At 43.0% G+C, this 17,835-nt stretch overlaps 1 protein-coding gene across 4 annotated transcripts in view; it reads left to right on the top strand.

Annotated features, from left to right (window-relative positions):
- CCNY (cyclin Y) overlaps positions 1-17,835 on the top strand; it is a 271,085-nt gene that overhangs the window by 105,029 nt on the left and 148,221 nt on the right. Inside the window, exon 1 of one of the 4 annotated variants that reach the window (XM_023741973.1) lies at positions 16,997-17,743. The exons of the other annotated variants lie outside the window; for them this stretch is intronic. The gene's annotated coding sequence lies outside the window, so the exon portion shown is untranslated. Of the gene's footprint in view, positions 1-16,996; positions 17,744-17,835 lie in introns of those variants that run through there. 4 annotated transcript variants of the gene reach the window in all.

A 17,835-nucleotide genomic window follows, 5' to 3' on the forward strand; every position in this document is an offset into this window, starting at 1 on the left:
GCGACCCCATAGGACAGAATAGAACCTGCCCCATAGGGTTTTCCAAGGCTGTAATCTTGATGGAAACAGACTGTCACATCTTTTTCCAGTGGAGTGGGCTGATGGGTTCGAACTGCTGACCTCTCAGTTGGCAGCTCAGTGCTTGACCACTGTACCACCAGAGGTTCTTGGTGTCCATGGTAGACGAGAGTAATTACTTCTGCTGCCAGAGGATATTATCTACAGAGAAGATGAGATGTGAACTAAGCTTTGACATGATGGCTCCAGAATTTCTCTGTGAGGGCCTTAGGTTTAGGGTGGAGTCCCTGGGTGCTGTAAACAGTTACTGTGCTTGGCTGCTAATCAAAAGCCTGGAGATTCACATCTACCCAGAGGCACCTCAGAAGAAAGACCTGGTGATCTGCTGCCAGAGAATCAGCCATTGAAAACGTTACGAAGCACATTTCTACTCTGACACGCACAGATTCGCCATGAGTCAGAGTTGACCTGACGCAGCCAGTTTGTTTTAGTTTTAAGGGTATTGTGGCAATCTGATTGGAAGGGGATGTGTGGAAGCACAGCGTATTTGGGGTAGCTTGGGAGATACAGCTAAAGCCCCTTTATCTCCTTAAGGTTGACACTGAAGCAGGCAACGATTTTGTCCAGTAAAGAAGGGATGAGGAACCAGGATTAACTGGTCATTCCAGGTGGAGATAACAGCGTGAACAGAGCCACAGGGGTTTGGGAGGGCATGGTGTATTGATGGTGAAAGGCTAGTAGTGTTATGAAGCTGCATCTTAAGGTGCGCAGAAGGTCATGGGAGATGATGAATCTGGAAGGGTAGATTAGAGGCAAATTGTCTGCCTTCAAAGGAATTGGAATTTGGTCCTATAGGCAGAGAGGGGTGATTGTGGATGTTTTACCAGAGAATGATATGATTAGATTTGTGCTGCTTCAGAACAACTTAAAAAATTCTCAGACTGCAGTGGGAGGGTGACTGAGAGGTGGGAAGGTGTTTTTGCCATTCAGGTCTGCCTTATTTGGTGTGGGAGGAGTCAGGGAAGGATGCGAGAACTCCAGCTAGTCAGGTCTGCTCTCGCCCGTTTCCCACCTTCTGTCTCCTGCTGCGGAGCCTGGCTGGGGCCCAGGTTTGGAGAAAGATGGGAACACGGAGCTCCATGCTGCCAAACAGCTCTGCAGGCCAGCTTCCTCATGCGTTGCTTTTCACACATGGGGCTGCAGTTACTCCGTGGGCCAAGCAAGTGGCGTTTTCAACTCTGACTAAATAGCTAAATACTTTTTAAATAGTAAAAACCAATGATATTTGCAAAGGCATCTTTTCTTGAGGTGGTGTTGGCATATTGGATGCCAAGAAGAAATGACTGCACCATTTTGTTTTTTGGTTCTTTAAAGACCAGGTATTTAAAATCACTTTGGTGCCCGATTTTCAAAAGGAAAGGAAAAAAAGAAGGGCATTTGATTTGTGGCAGGTAGTGACACTCATGAACGTTGTATACTAGTCTGTGTTGTGTAACATGACAGTTTTTTGGTCTTGAAGTTTATGATGGTTGGTTGTGTGTTTGTATTAGGCTTTGTGTGGCTGTCCTGTCCTTGGCCATCCATTGTTTATTTTGACGAAGCTGACGTTCGTGGGTTTCTGCAGATATGTTATTCAGCTAGGTACTCCTTACTTAGTTCCTATCCCTTTCAGTGTTGACTTTGACCATTTCCTAATGGTATTGAGAATTATCATGCAGGCCAGTGTAGATCTCTTCAACAAGGCAGTCCTTGCCCATAAGAATTGGGAAACCCTTTTGACTGAGAAGAAATTAAAGTCTCATTTTTGAGAATGGTCATAAAACAAGTCATGAATTTAGAGAAGCACCATGCTATGTAGTTACCTTGTTGTCTCCTAAATATCCAGACATCCGAGTTAGACTCCATTAGAGGCACCTGCAAAAATGATGGTGCAGCTCCCACAGAGCAAGAACAAGATTCTCTATTGCCTACTGGGCTTTTTTTTTTTTTTTTAAATATAAAACTACTTGCCAGTGATTTGACTGTTATTTTTCTGTTCCAGACATGAAGATTTTTTAATGGCTGGGTTGAAATGGGGGCCCAGTTGGGAGGAGGGCCCTGGCCCACCTGCTTACATGGCCTCATTGCCCTGGAGATAGATCAGTGTAGCTGTGAATGTGTGTGGCCTCTGTCAGAGAGATGCCAGTGGGACCAGCCTCTATCCTGGAGGAAGCTGGGGAAGGAAGAGTCCAATCTAAGCACATCAGGGAGGAAATTCATGTCCAGGAACATATTCTTATGCTTCTTGTATTAGCCAGGGTCATTAACGCTAGATTTCACAACCCATTAACCCTCAAATCTCAGGGTTAGATACAAAAAAAGTTTTTTTCTAGCTTACCGTCCATGTGCAGGTTCTGTGGTCCTCTTACTTGTAGCTGTCTTCTCCATGCTCCCTGCAGTAGAAAGAGAGAGAGGTGGAGGAGGCACACCACACGCCTTACTTTGAAAGTGGAAAGCATCACTTCTGCTTACGACTTACGGTCCATTGGACAGAACCAGTCATGTGGCCCCAGCAACTTGCAAGAGAGACTGAGAAAAGTAGAGGAGCACATGGAATGCTTCATGATCACTGTCGGTCCTTGCACACCTCCTGCACTGCTTTTACTTCTCATAACAGCTTTGTCAAGGAAGCATGCTAGAATCAAACACCTTTGTTGATGGTGACAGAGGTGTTCTCCTCCTGCTCTGCCTTTCAGCGAGTACTAGAGCTGATCCCACGGGCATCAGAACGTAATGGCTCAGAATAAGGGCTCCTGAGTCGGAGGCTGCCGGCGTCTGAGTTCTGGATCCACCACTTACTCTGTGATCTTAGGCAAATTACTTCTCTGCCTCACTTCTCTCATCAGTAAAATGGGGTTCCTGATGGGATGGTTAGAAATACTAAATGATTATTAAATAGCTAATGTGTTTAGAAGGAGTCCCTGGGTGGCACAAACGGTTACATGCTTGACTAGCCGAAAAGTTGGCGGTTCAAACCGACCCATAGATGCCTCAGAAGAAAGGGCTGGGGATCTGCTTCCAGAAGGTCACAGCCTTGAAAACCGTATGGAGCAAATCTGCTCTGCACACATGGGGTTGCCATGAGTCAGAATGGACTCACAGTAACTAACAACAACAACAACAAAGTGTTTAGAATACTGCCTGGTACAGTCAGCGCTCCTCCTCCTCGTCTTCGTCATCACTGTCATCCTTCATCCTATGCCACCAGGATCGTTGGCCCTTTTTTGGTGAATGTGTGGGTATGCTAAGAATTGATAAATTATCCTCATGTTGATTTATAGTTTTCTGTTATCTGTGAGACAGAGTTTATGGTCAGTTTCAGTTAGATCACTTGAGCATGCTTTCTTTGTTTTAAGAAGGGTAAGTTAAAGCCAGATTCTTCAGGATACATCTGTAAACAGCAGGTGCTTTGTAGAGCTTTTGGTGGTGCACAGTTTTAATCCCCTGGTGTCTGCCTTCTTCTGTAGCTTCTCTTAGGTGTTTGATGGGGAATCAGGTGGGCCTGCATCTTTTGATTACAGTAATTTATTTTAACTTGCATGCTCCAGTAATAGTGAATGAGTCAGCTATCAGAGCTGACTGTGCTATGCTCCAGAGAACAGCAGAGAATTTCACTGAATGCTTTAAGGGTCTCATGTCTGTGGGTTCACAGAGCTCGGAGAGTGAAGAGGAAGCTTCTAGGAATAGACGTTCACCTCGTCGGCAGTCTGTTCTCTTTTCTCGTCAGCTGTTTCCAAAAAGCCTTCAGCAAAGAGCTGTGTGACATTCAGCTGATACCATTTGCAATCAGTCTAAAGAAGTTTAGAATCCATGGCCTTCTGGAGTGTGTCTCCTTTAGGAAAAATCATTGATAATGCTTGAGGCTGAGGCTATTAAGTGTAAAATGGGATTTGTGCTGCAAGGTAGAAACGAAATCATTTAGCTTCAGTTTTGGTGAAGGGCTGCAGGTTTATGTAACAGAAGCGATAAATGCTCCCTTTTATATTGGGCCCTGTGAACACTAATGGCCGGCGGCAGCAGGGAAATAGGAAACTTTCTTATGCAGCTTGGGCGGAGTGTCTAATTAGGGTGTCTCAACACCCCATATGTAGCTGTATCTGCTTACAGGCAGTGATGGAGGACTGAAAGGGCTCGGGAAACCCTTCTGACTTGATCACTGATCACTACATCTTTTCATGAAAACCTGCTGTGCCACAAAGTTGTCTCTCAGACCAGGAGGGAGAAACTGGAGTACACACGACAGAAAATGCCCTTGTTTGAGCTGCAGGGGAGTTAACCAGCCAGTTTTTAGATATCGAGTGCTGGCTGCCAGGTTCTAGTGACAGAACTGTACATAAGATGGAGCTCCTGTCCACAGGGAGCTTACAGCCCATGCAGGGTGGAGTGGTCATGGTCTTAGACAAAAATAATAACAAACAGGGTAAGTGATAACTGAGAATGTGTCATCAGAGGAGCTCAGAGACGAGAGAGAGGTCTCACCCTGAGCTGAAGAGGGCAGCCTAACAGAGGAGGTGGGGCTTACGTTGAGCCTTGCAGTGCTGGTAGATGGAGGAGGAAGAGGAGGATACAGAGGAAGGATGGACGTGTGCCAAGGTGGCAAAGCGTGTTTGAGGACAGCAGAGGGTAGAGACAGCCTAGCTTAGTGCTTATGAGCATGGCTCTGGAGTCTGACTGCCTTACTCCTTTTGAGACCAAGCCTAGGCCATTTATTTCACTGTGCCTCAGTTTCTTCATCTGTGGAATGAGGCTAATAATATTTACATCATGAAGTAGTTGTGTTAATGCATGTAAAGTACTTAAAATAGTATCTTGACATACGGTAAGTTTTCATTTGTGGTATTACTAGTATTTGAGAATTCTAGAAGAAAAGTTGTTACAAAAGTAGGTTGAGGTTTATTATGAAGCTCCTCTAACGTCATGTGATGCTAAGGAATTTGGACTTTATCGTGCAAGCATTAAAAATTTTAAGCGAAGAAATGGTGTGAATCAAAGTGGTTTAGGGATATTGGAACTCTGGCAGAGAGGAGTCCAGGGCGGATCGGAAGTAGAAGACTGATGGCAAGAAGATCGTCTGGGAAACTGTAGGAATAATTAATACAGGTGCGACTCAGAGTGTATACTGGAGTGATGGCAGCGGGAACAAGAAGCGTGAGTTGTGTCAGACCTTTGCTTTCTTTGCAGTGTGGAGGTCGTTTAACGTGCTAATCTATAGGTTGAGGGAACAACTGGATAAATAATTTGTTGACTATCCAAAACTAAACCCCCACAGACACACAACTCACTTTAGTTTTACTCTTAGCTCTATGAATTGATCTCGAGCATTTAATCTGGTAAGATACTCTTAAAAAAAGCACACACATACACACAAAGACACACGGTACTTTAGGTTTTGACACTTTCAGATTATTGGTATACTGTTGTAACTGTCTTCACTGTGCCAAAATTAGAAAATAGGTTGACTGATTGCTAAATCCTAGATAAACTTTCTAGTTAAAGGAAGAGAGTTCAAAACAAATGATGTTATTTTCATCCTTATCCAGTTTTATTGTTCTCTAAATGAAAAGCCCTGTTCTTAATTTTCTGTTGTTCTTAATTTGCATGTACTTGCGTGATTTTTCCTGTGGCTTGCTCTCTTCTGCAGATGAAAAAGCAGAAGCATCATCTTGTCTATAAATTGCAGGAATTTTCATTTAAACCACTTTACTCCCCAAGGAAATTCACACTGTGCTGTATCTTGTGTTTGTCAGGGGTTATATAACAATACCTGAATGATTAATGTCTTGCTCTATGGCAGGAAGAATACTTGGTAAAGTTCTGGTATTGTTTGCCTCAGTATACAATGAAGCCAGAGTTGTGGAGTCTGGTCCAATGTCCCAGTGGACTGGATGGAGCTGGCTTGAGAAACTCTTGTCTGCCTAGATATTCTGGGTCTTTCTCATTGGTCCCCTCATGTTTCTCCTGAAGGTATGAAGCTGTTGTGATGTTTTTATGACCCTGACTTTGCACAGGTAACTTTTCAGTGAATTAATATCTACTCTTCCTGCATCTCTTCCATTTGAGGTCCAAATAAAGATGACAGTGGCTGGGATGTCATTTGCATGATGTAAAACCCACACCTGGTGGGGATTCTGAAGTATGGGATTTGGGGTCAAAGATTACTTTTAAGTACTTATCCATTCCCTGATGATTGAATCATGAGGAAGATCACTGTCTTACCTCAAAATCTTGAAAATAAAAACACAGTCTCACCTAAAAAACAGGAACTGAATGTGACGTAATTTTTTTTTTTTTTCTTTTTATAGATTAGCTCTCAAGCTGCAAAAACAGATGCTTTCTTTTGGCAGTATTGCTTGTCAAACCTAATCTGAATGTGAACGGAGAATAGTTTTTAACTTTTAAGTTGGAGTCTAGATGGAAATGAGTTTGAATTCTAATTTCAAAATCTTACTTGAACTACATCTTTGGCTGACTGAGGTGAAATATATGTCATTGTTTACTAAATCAAAATCATACCCTGTAGCATTTTAAGCCAAATTTGAGCTTGTCATGGTCAAATGTAAATTTGCATATTTCCATTTATTTCTTCATAGCGCAGCCAGTTGAATTGATAGGCCCGTTGTTTGACTGAATAAGGCCATGTGCCCTGGGCTGATGCCTACTGTCTGCTCTGGGGCTAGATGTTGGAGGCAGGTCAAGGGCCAGAGAACCTGGCTGGGGACAGGGACACAGCCACACGTGTTGGAACAGGCCACCTCTGGGAGAAGCCTCTCACGTGCTTTCCTTAGGTTGCCTTTCCGTGGCCAAGTGTAAAATGAAGAAATTTCTTTTGCAGGGTGGCGTTCCTGGCTTCATGGACCTTTTGTCACTTTTCTCTTTTCTGGACGTTACCCTTTTCTTTGCTGTTCAAAGGCACAATTAATATTTAACACAATGTGTACGCATTTTGGGCTGCTCACTCTATTGTGGCGAACCTCAGTTCCGGCCCCCATTTCTCAGCTTGACACAGGTTTCTGTGACCAGTGCCTGCAGTCCTATCCAGGTATTACTTTCCTGGGGTGTCTTAGCCCTCCTGACTGTTTCCCATTCAGATCTTGCTACTCTGCCTGCAATTTCTTGCCTCCGGTGTAAGGCCAAGTTGTTTTCTTTCACCTTCCTTTTGGTGTTTACCAGAGTCAGGTTGTTTTTTTTTTTTTTTTTTTTTAATGGATTCAGTTTTTCAAAACCAGCCTGGTAGTCTCACTCAGTTGCCTGAAGTCCTCCTGGCCTCCGCTGATCTGGAGTCTGCAGTGAACTTTTCCTCTGGTATGAGGACTTCCCCTCTGCTCCGTTTTCCTTAGCAGTCCTTCACTCTCACTCTGGATGCCATTCCTCACAGCTCATCCTGTTTGTTTCTGTGGCTTCTCTTCTGTTTTCTGCCCTTGCTCATACAGCAGCTTGTTGGGACTGAATCAAGTCATTCCGCATTCCCTTCAGACATTTTTCTTAACAGTTGCAAACAAGAATACAGTAACTACTGTAGGCCAGTGTTTTGAGTCTTTGGTTTATTTTTCAACTCAGTCGCCATAACAATCTTGCAAGGTAGGTCCTCCTGTTATCCCTGTTTTTCAGATGAGGAAACAGAGGTACAGGGAGGTTAAGTAACTTGCCCCGGGTTATTGAGTTGCTAAGTGAGGAACCAGAGTTTGAATGCTGGCAGTCTGACTCCAGAGTCTGTTCTCTTAAGCACTACACTATATTTCTTGCCAGGTTCTTGGTATTTCTGTGCTCTGGAATTTTTTTTCCATCTGCTCTAGCTGTCCCCAAGATGGGCTGCCTAGGATATGTGGTGTTCAGCCACACTTTTAGATAGGCATTTTATTTTGTGTTTTGAAAAAAGCACTGGACTTAGAATTAGATGTGGGGTCCTGGCTTCAACACTTGCCTAACTTGACCTTGAACAAGTTTCTTAACCTCCCTGACCTCAGCCTTCTTGTCTTGTAGTCAGACTTGGCTTATAGGCTACTTGAGAAGATTAAACATGAGTAGCAAGATACTTGGCAAATAATAGGTGTTCAGAAAATGGCACCTATCATGCTTATTATCCACCACTCATCTGTCACTTTGTTATACTGTGGTGACTTATGTGTTACTGTGATGCTGGAAGCTACGTCACTGGTATTTCGAATGTTAGCAGGGTCACCCATGGTGGACAGGTTTCAGCAGAGCTTCCATACTAAGACAGACTAGGAAGAAAGGACTGGTAATCTGTTACCAAAAGTCAGCCAATGAAAACGCTACGAATTATAACCTTTCATCTAAACCACAGTATAGTGTTCCCAAACAAAAAATAATAATTAAAAAAACACCCTATGGATCATAACAGAACATTGTCCAACTTGCTTACTTTGGACACATCATCCGGAAGGATCAGTCACTAGAGGACATCATTTTTGGTGGAGTAGAGGAGCTCTGGTGGCGCAGTGATTAAGCACTTGGCTGCTAACCAAAACGTTGGCCGTTCAGACCCACCAACCGCTCTCTCCCAGGTACGTTGGCTAGGCCTGAAGATTATTGCATTGATAATGTATTAGATTCAAAATTTACGTCTTGTAAATGGACACAACTGTTTGGAGGGCAACTTGGCAATATCTCGTTAAATTTGTTCATACCCTTTGACCTAGCAGTTTTTTCTCCAAGGAGTTTTACTCAGAAATACTCGTGCATGTATGCAGAGGTCTAGGGTGTTCATCCCAGAGTTGTTTATAATACCTCTTTAATAGGAGACTGGTTAAAACAATTATGGTACGTTCATAGACTGGGGTAGCATAGATGGCTTAAGAATGAGGTTTATAAGTACTAATACGAAAAGTTATCCAAGGTAGGTTACGTAAGCGAGGCTCTTTTAAGAACAGCAGGGTAAGAGTGAGCCCATGTTTGTTTATAACATTATTGGGGAGCGGGGAGTGAGAACCGAGGAACAAATGAATGAGCTGGAAAAAATCATTTTAATAGTTGAGAAAAGTAGTATCTCTGGGTGGAGAGAGTGTGGCATCATGGAGGACTTTCCACTGTTTAATTTTTAACTATATAATTTTTAAATAGTTTTATGTATTGATTTTGCAGGCAAAAACAGAAAACTTAAAATATTGCCAGTGCCACAAGTGAGCATGACCAGCCCTGAGCCTGGCTCTCATCTGACAGGGCACTGTCTCCATCTTTCTACTCCTGGGAGGTCACTGGAGGGCCTGCGTTTTCTTGCTGACCCATCGGGAGACTCTTAGCTCTGGGGGGCAGCCAGCAGCATCAAAAAGCCTGATCAGTCTCTGCCCTCTGGGCCTGTTACCGCCGAGGGCATGGAGGCCCTCCGTACTCAGTGGGTCCTTGTCTTCCTCTTGTAATAATACGCACAGAAGACAATTTCTGGGTTCAGCTCTAACTGGTTTATTTTACTTATGACACGTAAAAGGAGTTACTCCTCTCCAAAAGAATGACTTGCAAGGAAAAGTAAGGCTAGGGCTTATATGGGTTCGGTGGGGACAATAGAGCAATGAATATTCAGTGAGTTTTTTCGAAGGAGTGGGTACTCCTTGGAGTGGTAGTGCATACTAATTAGGTTGCACAAGCATCTAGAATACAAGATGGAACCTGCTGATATTCAAGATGGAGTCCCCTCGGCAGCGCTCAGCATCACTTACTATGGGGTATGGTGCAGGCGCACTGATCTGTATTTGCCCCCTTTGGTGGGCCAAAACAGCGGTCACACTTTGTTCTTCTGCGCATGCAGAGACTGTAAGGGGGAAAGGGACTATAAAAACATTAAGGAAGAAGTAGTAATTCACAGTTTGTTCTAACCTGATTTTATGTTGATAGGATGTGGTTCCTGTTTACCCAACTTCTAGGCTGTAGTCTTTTAACAGCTCTTTTATTCTGCCAGCACAGTTAACCCTATCTGTCTCAGGCCCTCCGTCAAAGTCAAGTAAAACCCTGGCTCCTCCTCCTCTTTTGCCACCCTTAGCACAAACACACCAAGGCGTGAGTATGCACATGTGCATAACTAGAGTGGTAGTTAGGCCTTTGCTCTGAAACCTTCTGTACAAATACACTGCTTTGTTGCTCTGTTTCCCAGCTGGCAACAGGTTATTAGGGAGGTCTCATATGAAGATGGAGGCAGAAAAACTATGGAAATATAAACTGAGACCTCAAAAAAAACCAAAAAAACACCACAGTTCAAAGTCCACTTAGCATTAATGCAAATAGTCTAATGTCCTTCAGTAGACACATCACTGTAACACATCACTGGATGTTCTGTGGGCTTCAAGAAGAGGCAAAATAATGTTTTAAAAAGCTCGGCTTAAGAAGGCAGAATTGTGTATAATACATCTTTTAAAACACTTTAAAATTCTTTAACACTGTGGTGTGTATTAAAGCTTCCGTTATCTGGAAATTCTCTGATGCTGAACCAGTAGTTTCAGTGATTTTAAAGCCTGCATCCATCTTCCTGGAACCCTTTGTCTGAAAAGTAAAATGTTAACTTGAGGCCAGAAATCTTTCTGGAAACCCTTTCACCTGGATGCCGTATTCTGAATTAGCATTTCTGCATAGGCAAGCACTCTGACAGAAGAGACTTTGCAGTTTTGTGCTGAGGAAGGAGCCACGTTTCATCCCCAGTATGTATCACAATAGGCTTCAGGGTCCATTCATTATTATGAGATTGAATTATACAATGAGGAGAAGCCATTGTGTCTCTGGGGCTTCCTGCCTTGGCCCAGACAAAGGGAACCACGGTTGTAGAAACATTTTCTAGGGCACATTGGTGCACTGTTCAAAAGTATGTATGTGTCTAATGCATAGCAGAAATAAGGTCCTTTTAATACTCGAGGGATTTAGATTAGTAATGAAGTGCACCAGAACCTATCACTCATATATTAAGCATCACTGAAAAATCTGCTTCTAGAGCAGCAGACCAGGTGATCCAGGGCACTCGGGGTTGAATGAATTTTGTATCCTGCATGGACTGAGGCAGTGCAATGTTAGAATGAGGAAACATGGCATGGATCAGAGGTTGTGGCATCTGTTTGGTCTTTAATCATAGCTTTAAAGCACCCCGAGGGGCTTTAAAAATATGGGGTGTCAAAGCCCCATCTCATACCAATTGATACGAAGCTTTTGGGGTGGCACCCGGGCACCAGCATTTTTTAAACGTCACAGGTGCATCTGATGTGCACCGGGGTTGAGAACCGCTGTATTAAGGATGAATTAGTGAGTATAGGCAGTCCCTGGGTTATGAACAAGATGTGTTCCTAAGCGTGTCTTTAAGTTGAATTTGTAGGTAGGTTGAAACAGGTGCATATGGTTCTTATTGAGCCTTATTTTAGTGCTGGAGGGGAGCCCTGGTGGCACAGTGGTTAAAGTGCTTGACTGCTAACCATAAGGTCGGTAGTTCAAACCAACCAGCCACTTCACGGGAGAAACGTGGCAGTCTGCTTCCATAAAGACTTACAGCCCGGGAAACACTATAGGGTCGCTATGAGTCGGAATCGACTTGACGACAGTGGGTTTGGGTTATAATGCAAGAAAAGGCTAGAAGTCTTTTCAGTGATTTAAAAGCTGCATGTGCAGCAGGTGAAGGTGATTGTGGTGAAGAATTTGTTGGGAGTTGAGGTTGGTTCAGTCGTTTCAAAGTGAGGGCAAATTTACATAATGTTAAAGGGCAGGTAGGAGTTGTCCCTAAGTCGGAGGTAAGTATTTTATCCTGTGTGGAGAACAGCTGTTTGATGGATGGGGAAGTATATATACAATGTTTAAGCCACAATCCCTGCCCTTACAGGTTTAGAGTCCGTTCGAGGAAGGAAAGCATCTCTTTCTCTGTTCAACGCACGCATGCACGCGCACACATACATTTCATAAGATACAAATTCAAAATGGAAGGAAAGAAAACTGAAAAACATAAAACGGGAAAGAACTGTGGCTTAACCTAATTCCTCAGAGACCTATGCTGTGTCTAAGCACCGCTCATGAACGTGCTTCTCAGTTTTGTAGTGGCCAGTGTCAAAGGGAAATCCCCTTCACAGTAAACCAGTGGTTCCCAGGCTTTGCTGGATCTCGGCCTGCCTGGATGCCAGAGGCCCTCTACAACTTACCCTAGTTAGATCTCCTCATGAGGGCTTTGTTTTCACAGTGTGTGTGTGTGTGTGTAGGCATGTAGATGTGTCAGTAGGTTTGTATGCACGCTTGTGTAAGTGTGGTTTTAACCAGCCTCACTGCCCCTTGTGAATCACTGACACAATGCACGTTCCTGCATCAAATAGAACATTCTGTCAGCGTTTACCAGATAATGCATACTGGATAAAATGCATAAGTAAAATGCAGACAAGAGAACATATTATATATATATATCTATTAACATGGAAGTCTATGAAACGAGGCTCTGGTGGCTCAATGGTTAAGGGCTCAGCTGCTGACCTAAAAGTTGGCGATTCGAACCCACCCAGAGGCTCCACTGAAGAAAGACCTGGCGATCTGCTTCCATAAAGATCATAGCCAAGAAATCACTATGAGACCGTTCTATTCAGTCACATGGGGTCACTATCAGTCGGAGTAGACTCAGTGGCACCCAACAACAACGACAACACAAAAGACAAGTCCAATTTATAGTGACAGAGAAGCAGGTGTGGGCAAGAGTGAGGGTGGGTGACTGGGAAGGGGCACGAGGGCAGTTTTGGGGTTATGGAAATATTTCATATCTTGATTGTGGTGGGTGGTGGTCAAAAATATGTCAGAACTCATTGAAGTAGGTATATAAATTAGTAAGAACTCACTGAAATGTATACTTAAAATGGCTGCATTTGATTCTATGCAAATTATTATTTCAGTGAAGTGGATTTTTTGAAAAAATGGACAAGGAATCATGGTGAGAGTGGGATGATGACGGTGCCAGTGCACCCGGGTTTTGTATATCACGGGCATTTTCCCAGTGAGGGGGGTGTGTATTTTCTTTGTGCTTAAAATGTTTGCCTCATAGCTCCCTTGTTGTGGTTTTTCATCCATGCCAGCAAGGGTGCAATCAGAGGGCTAATTTTAAACAACTTACAAAATAAATTGCATTATTCTTTGTAGTATTCTTTGCCCATTTCTTTAGGATTGATTGTAGTTAGTCTAGCCTGGAAATGCCTTCCTTGGTGAAGATGAACCTCAGAATAAAGCTGCTGCACTCTGGATTTGCGGCCAAGGCCTTTCTTTGGTGTGGAAAGGCTAGGCTAAAGACGGTATTTTTGTTTTTCTTTTTTTCTCTCAAAAAAAAAAAAAAAGCCAAAGCGACATTTTTCTTTTCTAATGTCTGGTGGGCTCCTGGTGGTTGACTACAGTTTAGCAAAAGTATAGTAGAATTAACTGAAGGATTTCTGAGAAGAGAGGATTTGAAGCAGTGTAGTATAGAACCACCAGCAGCTCCGCAGGAGAGAGATGTGGCAGTCTGCTTCTGTAGAGGTTTACAGCCTTGGAAACCCTATGGAGTTGCTATGAGTCGGAGTCAACTTGACGGCAGTGGATAATGGGTAGTATAGAACATGGGTCTGGAATCAGACCTGAGTTTGGTTCGACTCTGTTGCTTACCTATGTAACCACGGGCAAGTTACATAGCTCCTCTAAGCCTCAGTTTCCTCATTTTAAAATGAATATGATCATAGAATCTTTGTAAAGGGTTGAGTAGGAAATTAACTGAAATAATGCTTGTACAACCTTTAGCACGATGCGTCATACATAAATGCCAGATTATATGCTATTCTTTCATTCATTCAACAGATATTTATGCATTTACTATGTAACAGGCATTGGGTTAGATTGTTGAACAAAAATAGATGCTGTCACTGCTCTTACGTTATTTATAGTCTAGTGGGAGGGTTGGGTACTAATGAGATCAAGCCAGGTGTTGTATACCACTATGGTGGGTGCCAGGTGTTCCATGAGAACATAGACCAAAGAGAACCTCCCATTGATGGGGCTCAGGGAAGATTTTGTTGAAGACATGATGGCTGCCCTGAGATCTGAAGGATGGGTAGGTATGTGGTGGTGGTTGGGGTGTTTTGAGCAGAGGGAAAAGCATATGTACCGCTGCCATCCAGGAACTGAAGGAGGGCCAGCCTGGCTGAAACAGGGACCGAGAAGAAGAGTGATGGAGAGTGAGCCTGGAGAGGTAGGAAGGGGCCAGATTAAGCAAAGCCTTGTAGGCTATATTAATAATTTTGGTATTTATGCTACGAGCCATTGGAAACTATTGAAGGGGTTTAGGCAAAGATGAGCATTTGTGTGTGTGTGTGTGTGTGTGTGTGTGTGTGTGTGTGAGAGAGAGACAGAGACAGGCAGACAGAGAGATATGGCCAGAGTTGGCTGGCTATCCTGGAGAATGGATTGAAACGATCTGTATTGGATGTTTGGAGATGAGTTGCGGTATCGGTGACAGATATAATGGAAATGAATAGAAGAGAATGTGTTTGAGAGATACTTAGGTGGTAAGATTGACGGAACTTGGTTTAGAGATGTGTTGGGTACATGGGGTGAGGGAGAAGTTTTCTGGTTTTTGCAGTGGGATGATAGTGCCATGTACTTTAGGAAGAGTTAAGGAGAAAACAAGTCGGGGAGGTCAGGGATATATGGGAATATGAGTTGCCTTTCAGACGTCTAAATGACATGTCCAGTAGGCAGTTGGATAGATTGGTCTTGAACACAGGAGAGTCTGCGATAGAGGTATAATTCTGAGTCATCTCATGTAGGTGAGCTTGCCAAGGAGAGAGTATATTGTGTGAGTCAGGAAGCAGGTCTGCAAACGTGCTTTGAGGACCTCTGACATTGAATAGGGATGTTGGTGGTTTAGTGGTAGAATTCTCACCTTCCATGTGGGAGACCCAGGTTTAATTCCCAGCCAGTGCACCTCATGTGCAGCCACCACCTGTCAGTGGTGGATTGTGTGTTGCTGTGATGCTGAACAGGTTTCAGTGGATCTTCTAGATCTTCTAGACTAAAATGGAAGAAAGGCCTGGTGATCTGCTTCTGAAAATCGGCCACTGAAAACCTTATGGATCACAAGGGTTCTATGCGCTACCGTTCATGGGAATTTGATCGGGCAGTGTTTTGTTCCGTTGTGAGTGGGGTTACCATGAGTTGAGAGCCTACTTGATGGTAGCTAAGGACAACAACATTTAATGGCATAGGAAGAGGGAGACTGAGAAGGAGTTGTTAGACAGGTAGGAAGAAAGCTGGAGAGTGTGCTGTCATACTAGGCCTGTGGTGAGCCCAGACAAATGCTGCTGACAAGTCACAGTGAGGATTCTGCGAAGCCCTGTGCTCTTAGCCACACCACAGTCTGTGGTAACCATGGGAAGGCCTGCTTTGGTGAGAGAGCCAGACTGGCATAGGCTAAAGAGTGAGCGGGCAGTGGGGACAGCTTGTGTACTCTTGTCAGGAGGTTTCGGGAGGGTAGTAGTTGGTAGTTGGAAGTGGGGTCGGGGTGGAGATATTGGAGCAAAGGAAAGTTTCTCCTCCCCGGTTTAGAATTGAGAGAGAGTTGAGCATATTTAAAGATGGATGAGGAGACGTTAAACGTCAATGCAGGAGAGAAAAGGGATAATTTATACTTTGAAGGTTTCTAAGAAAATAGGAAGGGATAGGATCTGGTCTAAGCTTGGCTGTTACTGATGCAGTCTTGGCCTACCTGTGAGATACTGTCCCGTTCATGTGAGTTTGCATATTTCTGATCCATTTTATGTAGATCTTATAGTGTTTCCGATTTTAAGTCCTTCATTTCCATTTCCTGGGGGCAGAGGCTTCTATCTCCCTCAGTACTTATAACAGAGTTCATAATACAACTAAAGTATTTATCGTACTACATGATTGGGATAATGTGCTGGGAGAATTATACAGTATTTTTTTCTTCTTTGACTAAGGTGGAATTTTGTAAAAATTAAGGTAATAGTGATTTTATTATCACGGAAGTTAGGTAACTATTTTATATATCTTTAAATTTATATGGGGTGACTTGATAAGTATTTTAGAATATTTTAGCAAAACAAAACAACTGTCTGTCAGGAGGTCCTTCTTTATGTCATATTTCGACTTTGGTGGTTGTTAGTTGCATCCAGTCCATTCTGACTCATGGCCACCTCCTGTGTGCAGGGTGGAACGGCTTCATAGGGTTTTCAAGGCTGTGACTTTCAGAAGCAGATCACCAGGGCTGTCTTCCTAGGCGCCTTGGGAGGGTTTAAACTGCCAGTCTTCTGGCTAGTAGTCGAGCGCTTAACCACTTGCCTCACCTAGGGGCTCTCATGCTTTCGCATTAACTATGTTTAAAGTTAATTATAGTTCCTATGAGCTCAGACTGCAAGATGATGTTGGCAAAATGGAGGATTTAGGATGATTTTTTTTTCAGTATTTTTAAAATATTCTGTAACAAGCACATAAAAAACAAAAAACCAAACCTGTTGCCATCAAGTTGATTCCGACTCATAGCGACCCTACAGGACAGAGTAGAACTTCCCCGTAGGGTTTCCAAGGAATGGCTGGTGGATTCAAACTGCTGACCTTTTGGTTAGCAGCCAAGCTCTCAACCACTGCACCACCAGGGCTTCAACAAGCACATGGTACTTTTAAAATTAGGAAAATAGGCAATAAAGGTATATAAATTTTGTACATTCCTATGTACTATTATAATTATTTTTAAATGCACAGTAAAAGTACTGGAATAAACTTTACTAAAATGTGACAGGGTTTTTTCCTAGGTGGTAGTGTGGTTGGTAAGGCACCCTGGTTGCACAGTGGTTAAGTGCTCAGCTGCTAACCAAACTGTTGGCGGTTCAAATGCACCAGCCGTTCCACAAGAGAAAGATAGGGCAGTCTCCTTCCTTAAAGATTAAAAACCTGTTGCTGTTGAATCCATTCTGACTCCGCGACCCTATAGGACAGAGTACAACTGCCTTGGAAACCATACTGTCCTATAGGGTGGCTTTGAGCTGGAATCATCTTGATGGCAGTGAGTTTTTTAGAGTATGGTTGGTAGTGATGATGTTGCTCTAGATTTTTCAGTTTCCATTTTTTGCTCAATATTTTTATAATCGATAACATGAAGTTTGATAGACATTTCCGAAATATAAGCATCTTCTGAAAATAATTCAGATCTGAACCTGTGCATTATATTACACTGGGTAGTGAAATGTAGTGATTGCCATTTGAATTTTAAAATTCCTTAGAGTTTTGGTTGTGTGTGTTTGATTTATAATAAACCCTTAAAAAAATTAAACAAAATTTTGAAGCCCTGTGTCATGCCATTTTAGGGGAAGTATTGTCTTTATGTGGGTGTGTTCTAGAGCAGAGATTTTAAGGTACTTAGTCGCCATGTTTAATTTGTCTTCCATGACTCTGCTCAGTGATGTTCTCTGAAAGGAAGTATTCCGGGTGGTAGAGCCTTGTGTGTTATTACTCACACGTATTGAAATGGTTTACCTGATACATTACATGGATTATCTTATATTTTCCTTTAAAATATCACTTTTGGAGCCAAGTTAAGATGACTGTCTTAGCAAAACATGATTTCATTTCACAGTGATCTTCTTGTACCAGTGAGTTTGGCAGTAGATTACGTATGAAAATCTTCTTCATTTGTACATTATGGTTTCTGTGAGAATTTCAGAGCCGAACAGTAAATGGACATACATATAAGGTGAGTTCCATTTCCAGAGTGCCATAGAATTGATACAGTCCCTCCATAGGGCTTTAACGTCTTTAATGTCTTGGATCCTTAGAGTTGAGTGT

The sequence above is a fragment of the Trichechus manatus genome, unplaced genomic scaffold (genome assembly GCF_000243295.1).
Source record: "Trichechus manatus latirostris isolate Lorelei unplaced genomic scaffold, TriManLat1.0 scaffold00195, whole genome shotgun sequence".
NCBI lineage: Eukaryota > Metazoa > Chordata > Mammalia > Sirenia > Trichechidae > Trichechus > Trichechus manatus.